This window comes from Chinchilla lanigera, unplaced genomic scaffold (genome assembly GCF_000276665.1).
Source record: "Chinchilla lanigera isolate Chin_1 unplaced genomic scaffold, ChiLan1.0 scaffold00008, whole genome shotgun sequence".
Taxonomy (NCBI): domain Eukaryota; kingdom Metazoa; phylum Chordata; class Mammalia; order Rodentia; family Chinchillidae; genus Chinchilla; species Chinchilla lanigera.
The window spans coordinates 11,615,945-11,627,154 of NW_004955409.1; the positions used below are offsets into that span (position 1 = coordinate 11,615,945).

The 11,210-nt window shown below is 42.9% G+C and overlaps 1 long non-coding RNA gene across 2 annotated transcripts; it reads left to right on the forward strand.

Annotated features, from left to right (window-relative positions):
• The first annotated feature begins 430 nt into the window (after positions 1–430).
• On the forward strand, positions 431–10,535 carry LOC102013804. 2 transcript variants are annotated; one of them, XR_001232622.1, is made up of 6 exons: positions 431–645; positions 1,042–1,185; positions 1,490–1,524; positions 2,085–2,300; positions 4,029–4,176; positions 10,295–10,535. It is a non-coding gene; the product is annotated as an uncharacterized LOC102013804 (long non-coding RNA). The 2 variants fall into 2 exon arrangements; XR_001232621.1 differs by lacking the exon at positions 4,029–4,176.
• Positions 10,536–11,210: the final 675 nt, after the last annotated feature.

Below are 11,210 nucleotides of genomic sequence, written 5' to 3' on the forward strand. Positions count from 1 at the left end.
GAAAGGCCTTGCCGCAGCCGGCCCATCTACGCAGGCACCGCAGGATGTGGCTAGGCCACGCCTGAGAACAGTGACCGGAAGTGCGTTGGAGGAAGAGGGGACAGGATGGCCACACCCCCTGGGCAGGAGGGAGCTCCGAGGTGGTTTCAGGCACGGGGCTGGGTCAGTGTGTGGCTTTCTGAAGAACAACAAATACAATCTGTGCGTTTTCTCAAGTGGCGCCGCGTATGCACTAACTGACCGGTACAAAGCAGTGGACATCAAAAGGGAGCAGCGGGGAGAAACAGCTGGGTGGGAAGGAGGCAAAACAAAGCCACGGACCACGGGCAAACTTCGCGCGAAAGGGAAACTCTGAAAGCGCGTTCTCGAAATCATGTGCTCCGCGTCCCTCCACCCATCCTTTCAGGCACTTTTCTAGGTGCTGGGAAACCAGCGGTAGGTAAGAAAAGTGCCCGCCCTCCTCTCTGGCCATTAAGGAGATTTTGAATCCGATTCCTCCTCCAGCATCTTTAAATACAGAGTGGAGAGAAGAGAAAAAAGGACAAGGGGGCCCCAGACAAGGACTAAGGAAGGATCTCTGCCCCAGTCTCCTAAAACAAAAATAGTACTGACGGTGTGTGCAGTCTGTGAGGAAAACTAACGGAGGTAAGAAGGACTAACACATCTACCATGTATTGGGCCCTTATTACATGCCTGAAAGACTTCTAAAAACTCATGTGTGTCACTTCATTCAAATCCTCTAGTGACACTGAGGTAGGAAATATAATGATGCCCATTTTACAGATGAGAAAACTGAGACACAGAGAAGTTGAGTAATTTCCTCAGGGCTATGCAGCTGGTAAATGGGACTTAGCTTAAAAAAAAAAAAAAAAAGATGAATTCAGAGGGATGCAGACCCTGTCAGAGTGGCCCCAGAGCTCAGGTTCCTGATTGTTCCCTTATAAGATCTTGAATACCTAAGCCTTTTATAAAATCCATAAAATGTAAATTAAAAAATGTGATTATGGCTTTTTCTTCTCTTTTACCCTTTCCATTATAAAGCAGAACACTGATTCACAGAAACAACACAAAGTAGGTGCACAGCTCAATGAGGCGTTAGAAGGAGAACACCTTAGCAACCACTGTTCGGGTCAAGAAATAGAACTCTGCCAACCACCCCCAGAGTTCCTCAATGTGTCCTGCCTGGTCAGTGTGGCTTCCTCCTCACAAAGTTAACCACTCCCCTGGCTTCTGAGGTTATCCACGTTCGTGTATGCATGCATGTTTATAGCGTTAGAGCCCGAGCATGCTTCCATAAACACTGCAGTGCAGACTTTCCCACTTGTATATACGATGCATCTTTTAAGCCTCTTCTCTTCTGCAGCGTTCCTCTTCCAGTCCTTTCTTTTTCTTACTGCTTCTCTGGGTGTTGACCTATAGACTCCCTGCTATCTGACCTTTGTGGATTGTACGCTAATAGTACAAATCACGACGTTCTTCTGTCTTGCAGATTTCCTGCAAATAGGAGCCGGATCCAGAAAACAGGTCAGTCTCCAGTTTGATGTTTGGGAGGTTCTCGGTGGTGGTTTGTTCTTTTATCACACACCATGTAACTCTGGTTGCCTCTCTCTTGTGATGATAACAGCTGCGGATGCGCATTGCCACGATCAGCCAGTCAGAATGGGCTGCAAGGTGGTGATGTGCTACTTCTTTAATTCCTTTTCATTTATTTTTTTCTTCCACAGGGATAAATTTATAAAAATATGCCTTCCCTCATCTACTACTTGGTCAATGTTTCACATAGTCATTTCTTTGTATCTGCAGGCATTTGATTCTGGGAACTTGTGTGGATCCCAAAATCTTCAGAGGCTAAAGTCCCTTAGAAAACACATGGTATTTGCACAAAACCTACGAGCATTTCCCCAATATTGTAAATCATCTCTAGATTGCTCATGATACCTAATACAGAGCATGTAAATGCTTCACAAGTAGTCATTACATTCCGTTCTTTAGGGAATAACAACAAGAAAAAGGTCTGCACAGATTCAGTACAAATGCAACTTGTTTCCCAAATATTTTTGATCTGTAATTGTTTGAACCCACAGATGCAGGAACACAGAGAAAGGGCCAGCTATGTCATTGTGAAGTCATGGATTTCAACTTCTTGCATGGATTTCAAAAATAGGTATTATTCTTTCTGAAGCTCACGTTTTCCTCTTTGGCCAAGAGATCCCTCTTCAGGCTGACTTGGAGTATTTCTGACCTGATCCTGGACGCCTTCTCTATTGCCTGACATGACAAGATGCTCCAGACACCGCTTGGTATGTTTTCCACCCCAAACCTAGAAATATCCATGTCTCTAGTTTCCTATGGTGAGAAATGGTATTTCAAAACCACATCTGGATACTAGGGATGCCTGTCAGGTTGGTCATCATTTCTAGGTCTTGCAGTAAACACACAAGCATACAGAACACATGCACAACATAGGCATGCCGTACTCAGCAAAAAGAATTTTGTTGTTGAAATGACACAGCATATCCCTCACTTGGCTAGCCAAGACCCCTGAGAGTGTAGCCCACAGAGGGGCTATTTGGCATGTGGCCCATCTGGGTATATTGAAGACAGGGGCAGGAACTGAAGCAGTTCTTCAATTCAAATTTAGGAATCCAGTTCTTCCTCTTCATTGTTGTTTATTTTTTCTCTCCTATATTAGTTTCAAAAGACTTCTACTTGTCCGTACCATTGTGTAGTCTACTTATATTTTTCAGTTGCCAAAACATCATCAAATGGTCCCCTGTGGGCACTGTTGGAGGCTCAAGCTGCTGCAGAAAAGAAGAGAAAGTAACATCCTTGCTCTAAGAGTTTGTGACTTGCAAGTCCAAACTAAAGAATGAACTGCACAGATTGATAGCAATGCACCTTCTCATAAAGGGAATTAACGAGTGCATGGCTGTGAATCCTCATTTTAGCTTAATGATAGGTTATAAAAGAAGCACAAAGGGTTTTGAGGAGCACTAGATTAGGGAAGGATTTAGCTCAAGCTGAAAAGCATGGAGATATAATGGCATACGCAAAAGAGCCAATGGCAACTCTTCCTTTCTATCACAGTGTCAGGGAAAACAATGGAAAACATCTGCTTCAGTCCTCGCGCCAGCAGAGCACTACTTAGCCATGAAGGATAAACTTGAGTCAGTTGTAGGAGAATGGATGCATCGTAGGTTCATGATGCTAAATGAAAGAAAGCAGACACAGCTTGGTATGTTTCCCACCCCAAACCTAGAAAAAAGAAAGGTAAATATCTAAATATCGTATGGATTCTCTTATAAGGGAAATCCAAAATATACATAATTTAAAAAATAAGAAAGATGATAGGGATCTAGACTTTGTGGGATCTGGAAAAGGTGGGCAGGAGGAGTAAGGAAGAAGTGAAAATGATCAAGATGTGAAATGCAGGGCTGGGGATTTAGCTCAGCGGCAAAGCACCTGCCTGGCAAGCGCAAGGTCATGAGTTTGGTTCCTGGTACCGGAGAAAACCCCCCCCCCAAAAAAAAAAAAAAAAAAGATGTGAAATGCGTATATGCCTGTTCCCCACAGTGAATAATTCATTATGAATCATGAACCTGTACTAATAAAAAAAAAAATATTTCTATAACCAAAAAGACAGGTCCAGTGTTTCAGTACTGCATGGCATAATACACGTGAAAGTCTTTTGCATGTTGCAATATGCTGTGCAAATGAACTATGTCATTATTAAATATTATTTAATTAAATTCAAAAATTCATCTCTTAAAAGTATGTTGACCAAGTCTATGTGCCCCTACATGTCAATTCCCAATGAAAGGCAGAGAAATGTGAGAGCATCAGGCTGGCTGCCTCTGAATGCCTGCAGGGAGGCCAGTAATATGACTCTGTGATCTTCATTATCTTCATAAAAAGAAAGAGCTGGAGGTTGAAATGAGGCCAGCCTCCTGGGCTCCCCACCGAGAAAAAGCACAAGGGCAAAATTTTCATATGCCCACAAGTCTATGCATGCCTCTCCTTGTTTACAGAACTCAGGCCACAGCGTGTTTGGAGAGGCAGAGTGCATCAGAAAGTTCCAGAAAGTTCTAGAAAGTGTGCTGTCCTGAGGTGGTGCACCGGGGGCCTGAGCAGCATGAAAGTGAGGAAGAAGTGTATGCTGTGTCAGGGCAACTGAAAGTGAGTGAGAATTTTAAAGAGGCAAACCAAAGAAAAGAATGTGGCTCTCCTGTAGGTCTCTAATGATGAAGGTTTATGGGTGGGAATTGTGGCCACGCTGAAGGAATATGAGTTATCCTACCAGAGAGGTGAGTCTTCTCTGGATGGAAAAGAATGATGAAGTGCCTCCAAACTAAGTGGAGAATGCTCTGATTATGTATGCATTAAGCTGGGGTAATGTCTTTAAGAAGTCTCAAACATTATTTTCTCTAGATACCTATCTCTCTAATTTGTGAACCGGCGTGGCCTCTTTTCCACTCCATGTAGGGAACTGCACGTTAACTTCCACTAACATCTACTCCTTTTTTGCATTTACAAGTATACAAGGGGTCTTCACAGAGTCTGTTCTAAGGCAGTGAAGAAAGAATCAGCAACCGTCTCACCCAGGAATATGAAATATAATTATTTTACTTATACAGTTCACTCTGCTTTTCTCTATTGTGAGATGAATAACAAATGAGATGTTTAAAATATCTGACTCATAAAACACATTCCCTTCTTCTCCCAAATGGTTGTTAGACACAGTCAGATAAACAGTTGCCTCAATTTTAAAATATGCACTTCAGAGATTGGTTGCCTCAACTCCACTACACTGCCTCTCTCTCTCTCTCTCTCTCTCTCTCTCTCTCTCTCTCTCTTCAATTCTGTGCTCCAGGAACATCCACGTTTCTTCTGAAGAAGAGACTATAAGTGTGCTCACAGGAGTAACACTCCAGATATGAACAGCTCTCGTGCCCTGGTGCCCTGGATCCGTATAATTAAAGGGACCCTTTAATTTCCAGAGAACGGGGGTCTGTCACTTCAGAAAAGCCATTGTTCTTGGAGAAAGCATCAACACAGATGTTTCCGAGCCCCTTAATTCTGTGTCTTCTCTGCTAGGGATCGAACCGATATCCAACTCTTCCTTGGCTGTCCACTGCTGGCCCTGCCACTTTCCCAGCTGCAACCTGCGCATTCCTTCCGCAGCACCCACGTGGCCACCTGGCGGCTAGTGGCCACTGGAAGGCAATATTTTTTAAGCTACTTCAGAGATATCTTGCCACAGGCTTGTACTATAATGTGCAGCTCTGTGGACTCCTCATCTGTCAGGGATATGAGGACACAGAGAAGAAGCCTAACTGCTCACAGACAGGGGACATGTCACAGGAGAAATAGAAGGCTGCTCCAGAGAGAGACCTGCAGATTCCCTGAGGAGAGAGCTCCTTCGGTCCAGGAAGATTTCTTCAGTGTGTGACCGCAACAGAAGACTGGCCCCTCTCAGTTAAAGAATTCTGGTTAAAACCAGCAGCGCTGACAACTTACAACTCTACAAGTTAGCATGTTCAGCACAGTCATCCTTAAATGAAATGAGCAACATTGGACTTTGGCTAAAAACTATGTGAAAGAGAATCAAAATAATCTTAGGTCGGCTTCAGGAGAGAGGAGTCACTGTACTTCTGTGTGGATGAGAAGCTTCTCATACCAAGATTCCTGGGTCCCCAGGGGACAGCTGAGATCCAGGTGCTGCTGAGAAGGCAAAGAGTAGGTCCCTCATCGCACCCATGAGGACATTTGCTGAGGCTCACTGGAGAAGGGACAGGCACCCAGCAAAAGGGAGCCACAGGCTGGTGGGGAATGAGAAGGAATAGGATAAAAAGGGAGTTATGACAGTTTAGACACCAGAACAAACGCCATAACAACCTTGGAAAAGAAAACCAAGAAGAAAAACATTAAGTTGGGAAGCTGTGCTCTCTGGTGGGAAGCAAAGAGCCATCAGGTCTCCCACCCAGGATGATGTCCTCCAGGGTGGGCTTAGGGGAGTGCTGTGCTGTGTGTGACCGTGGATGTAGGCAACAAGGAAATTCCCAAGGCGAGCAGCGAAGCACCAGGATTGCTTCCCAATAAATACAGCTGATCAACCTCAGGCCACTTGCTATCTGTATAGTGCCACTGGCTAGGGTCCCATTCCCCATGTGTCAAATGGGCAATAATAATAATAACATGATCTCACTTCAGTTCAGTGTGAGTATTAAGGGGTCTGTCACCTGTAAAACAGTACCTGGCACATAGTAAGCACTCCATGAACAGGAGCATTATAATTATATTAATTAGTATCACCAACATTAATGCTGCATAATGTCATTAATGTCACAGGTGGCTGCATAGGTCCTCTCTCCAGCACAGGATCTAATGGAAAACATGAGCAGAAGTGCATCAAGATTGCATTAAATGGCACTAAAATAAAACAGGACTACCTCCATGCACCGAACACAAGATAGGGCTATTGGAGCCTTCAACTGTTCATCAACTAAACGTCTATGATACTGGCAGTTGGACATGTCCACTGCTTAAATTCCAAATAGATTCCTAAATTGCACAATGTTAGCAATGTGCTATATGTAACTTTAGCTGGAGAGAAAGTGCCAAGAGCTTTGGCTCAGTTCTGCATAAGAAGCCTGGTTTGTTTCCCCAGGAGGCAGAGTCATCTGGGTTTGGAGGGTCAGTCATGGGGTTTTCATGGACTCACGAAGAGGCTAATGTCCAAGCAGAAGTCAAAGCCAGATTTGGAGACCAACACATATGGCTGAAAGTCGCCCTTGCCATCTGGACTGTTTCTATGAAGCACCTCATGGGTTTGACCACAAGGCATATGGAAAACCACCATGTTCTAGTCAGGGCTCTCCAGAGAAACAGCACCAGCAGGATGTATATTTGAAGATACTGATATTTATTTTAAGAATTGGCTCACATGACTGTGGGGCCTGACAAGTCCCAAAGCTGCAGGGCAGGCTGGGAGGCTGGAGACCCAGGGAAGAGCTGACATTGCCGTTCAAGTGCAAAGGTTGTCTGCTGGCAGAGCCCGCCCTCTTCTAGGGAGGTTGCCTTTTTGTATTAAGGCTTTCAACTGATTGGACAAGACCCACTCAGGTTAGTGAGAGAAATCAGCTTTATTCAAAACTGGCTGGTTTCAATATTAATCTAACCTAAAATACCTTCACAGAATCATCTAGAATAGTGTTTGACCAAATGGCTGAGTATTCTGGCCTCACCAACTTGGCACCTAAAACTGACCACCACAGCCACCATGCTTTAGTTATCTTTCTCACTGTGGAAAGAAAATACTCAACACCCAAAGCCAAAGGAGGAAAGGTTTACTTAGTTCACAGTTTGTAGAGGTTTCAGTCTATAATCAGCTGGCTCCAAGGCAGGTTGGCCTGGCAGACAGGTATTGCAGAGAAAAAATAGTTCATGGCAGGCAGAAGGTAGCAAAGCAAGCAAGAGACCTTAGCAACTTTTTTCTGCTCCTTTTATAGTCTAGCTAGGCTACAAAGATTGATGAGGCACCAAACCAATCAGTGGACTGATTTAGTAATTATCCATCCCAATCCTAGTATTGCACCATGGGTAATCACACACATTAAATTCAGCCACCTCTGAAAAAACCCCACCAGTGACTGCATGAGGCTTTGAGGGCACATCTAGACACAAGCCATAACATACCACAACTGACAGGCAACCCTCAGGATTCTGACACACAGACTTGAGTCTCTAGAAATGATCTTAGCCAAGGAGCTGAGGAAACTCCTGTCTCTGTACTACAGACAGGGTGCAACTGTCTGATCGCAACACAGTTTCCTAAGACATGTGCATTTCAAAGGGCTCGCCCAAGGTTTTCAACTCAAGACACTACCATAAAGGCTGGAAGAGACCGGTGAGTACAGAATGGTGATAAAATAAAGTTGTCATTTTATCAGAAAACTAACTTCTAAATTTTCAAACATCTACAAGTTGGGGCTACTTTGGTAATTCTTGCCTCTTGTCCACCTACTTTGTTCTATGCATTGAAGAAAATGCTGGTTGGCTTTGAGTGTGTTTTCAGTCTGCCTGTATCCATCAGAGAAGACTTTGAATGAGTGGAAACTGTCCCTGAAGAGGGAAGATATCACACCAACTTCTTGCTTACAGAGCACACAGATAGGCAAAACACATAACAGAATACCTTGTGTGTATTCAAATACTGAGTGAATCGAATCAAAGTAATTTTTAGCACGTTCTTTCATTGCTCTGTGCCTTCATAAATTGGCAATTTACTGGTAAAAGACATATAGGAGTTGCCAAGATATCCAATTTCTTTAATAAAGTAGAAGTCACGCTGCAAGAGCTTACTTTTGTTCAAAATCTAAAATATTAATGCACAGAACTGCACAAGCCTTTCATGCTCATTGAAGCAATAAGGTTCCAGTTAAGCCCTAAGGAGAGCTTGGATAGCGCTGTGGCCTGGCATCCTGACACTGAGTGTCCCAAGTTTCCTTACAAAGATAAAACCTTTTTAATCTCTAGACTAAGCATCCTCCACATGCCCCACCATACATTCTTAAGGTGTTGACATATATTCCTTTTCATTTTTTATGAAATAAACAGAGAGAGGGGCCAGGCTGATAAGGAGTTGCCTTCAGTGCTCAGAGGCAGGAACATAGAAAGGAGAAAGTTCCAGATCATGCTGTCAAGTCCAAGGGTGCTGAGAGCAGCGGTGAAGAGACGCAGCTGCCTGCCTGGGGCTATTGATCATGTTTTCCTACCCTGCAGGATGGCTCCACCTGTGTGACAGAGGACCACAGGGTGGAGACCACCTATAGCCAAACCTGCTACGTGGCTGTGTCTTGGTTACTTTTCTCTCGTTGCTGGGACAAAATACCTGATGCCCAAAATTAAGGAAGGAAAGGTTTATTTCGCTTACAGTTTGTGGAGCTTTTAGTCCATACTTGGCAGGTTACAAGGTAGAGTGGCACATGGCAGAGGGCTACAGCTCATGGCAGCAGAACACAGTAAAATCAACAAACACAAAAGGGAGGAATGGCGGCAAGCAGCCTCTTCCTGTCCCTTACATATGCAAACTATCCACCCCAGGGCGGGTGTAGCTCTCACACCCAGAATCAATCAAACTCTAAAAGCCTGCCCCATGACCACATGAGGCTTTGGGGAGACACCCAGACACAAACCATGACAGACTGTAACACCTAGAGAAAGAAACCAGGCTTGAGGAGAGAGCAACACAGACTTTCAGTACCTGCCTCTATGTGCTTTATAACATTTTGGGGTGCTGTCCATGACTTGTAGGCTAATTTAATGGTGCTTTGTATCTTGTACCCAGAGAATTGGGGTGGCTCACACTTACCCTATGTAACAGTCAACTTCTTGGCGGAAATCTCATAGAGCTGTCACTCACCATGCATGTTCCAGGAAATACTAAGTCATGGAGAATCAAAGTGACCTTAAGGGAAAAAGGATTCTGAAATTAATTGACTTTAAGAAGCACATGGTTCAACAAAGCTTAATAGTTCTCTGTGCAGGTCTTCCCAGAGCCCAAAATATGTCATTTGTGTGACTTGTGTGTGTCTGGCCTGTCTGTGGGTTTTGTGTGTAGTATCTGTTGTGTTAATGTGGGCCTGTTGTGTGAATGTGCATATGTCGTATGTGTGTTGTATTACAGAATTTGTGCTTAGACATCCAAAGTACAATTATCCCAGAGGAACAGTAAAAATGGAAAAGCTGATTTATTTAACTTTTCAGATATATTTCTGAGGCTATATTTTTTGCATTTTAAAATAATCAATATACTTTTAGACCTGATGAAACAGTTCCTTACAACATTACTATTTTTTGTTTCTCAGCATTTTAGCTAAGTTTGCATAAAAGAAACTTCTATTAGATAAACACAATTTTCTATCAAGTCTACAATCTACATGAAAAGTATTCAGCTAAAAAACTAAATATATTAGGCCTTGATACAAATTACTCTAGAAATGCTATTCTCTTCAACATAAAATAAAATACTAGTGAAAAAATAGCAATCTTACTTCGAATACTAGTGCTTTACTCAAATAAATTGAAAAATATGAACACTTTAACGTAACTATGGAACATCACATCACTACCACTCAAACATAAACATTGCACAAAAATTCCCTAAAACACTAAGGATTTTCAAGCTAATTTCCAGGTTGTAAGCAGCTAAGTAATACTGATATTGAATCTAATATCTTCATTTTTCTTTGTTGGAACTTTCTAATTTCATTTGACCTTTGCATTTTCCCTCCAGCCATCTTTACTCTCCCAGCAATACCTGAACAAGTTGTGGCATACAGAGGCAAAGCATGAGCTCCTTGCTTACTCACAGAAGCCACCCCACATCTATTTATATCAGCCAACTACTATTGTGATTCCAAATCTGGCAGTCCAGCAGCTCAACAGTCCATGCCTTGTACTTCAAAAGTGAGTGATTGTTGTATTAACCACAATACCAAATGGCTTTGCTTCTAGCCAAATTACAAAATATGATGAAAAACTATGGTATATGTTTAAATTTTTAAAAAATTTATTACCATAAAAGAGATATTAAACTGGGTGTGGGGGTGCATGCCTGTAATCCCAGCGCTTGGGAGGCTGAAGCAAGAGGATCACCATGAGTTCAAGGCCAGCCTGGGCCACATAGTGAATTCAAGGCCAGCCTAAACTACATAGTCAGACCCTGCCTCTAAAAAAATAAAAATAAAAGATAAAAAGACATATTACCTTAATACCCCCTCAAAAATACTTCCCTCTTGCTTCAAACTTTCTGAAACAGTTCTGCAAATCTTCTTTCTTGAGTGTCTTCAGTTGAGCTGTCATGGCTGCCTCCATTTCTTAAATTGATTCAAAACATCTTCCTTTGATGGTCATTTTGACTTTGTGAAAGATTTAGAAGTTGAACAGTGCCAGATTCAGCCAATAAGGTGGGTGAGGACACACCACAATATTTTTGGGAGTCTGTCTGTTGGATGGCATTTGGCAAAGACATTCACCCTATTTTTTCTCACCCCTCAAAAGACTTGAAAGAGGTCCCCCAGAACTGCTTCACAAAGTGGTAAGCAAGGTGAGATAAGTGTGTTCGAAGAAAGAGGAAGTATTTTGCAGGGGATTCATAGCAATGTGTCTATGATTGTGATACATTTTTTTATTGAAACATTAACTGATCA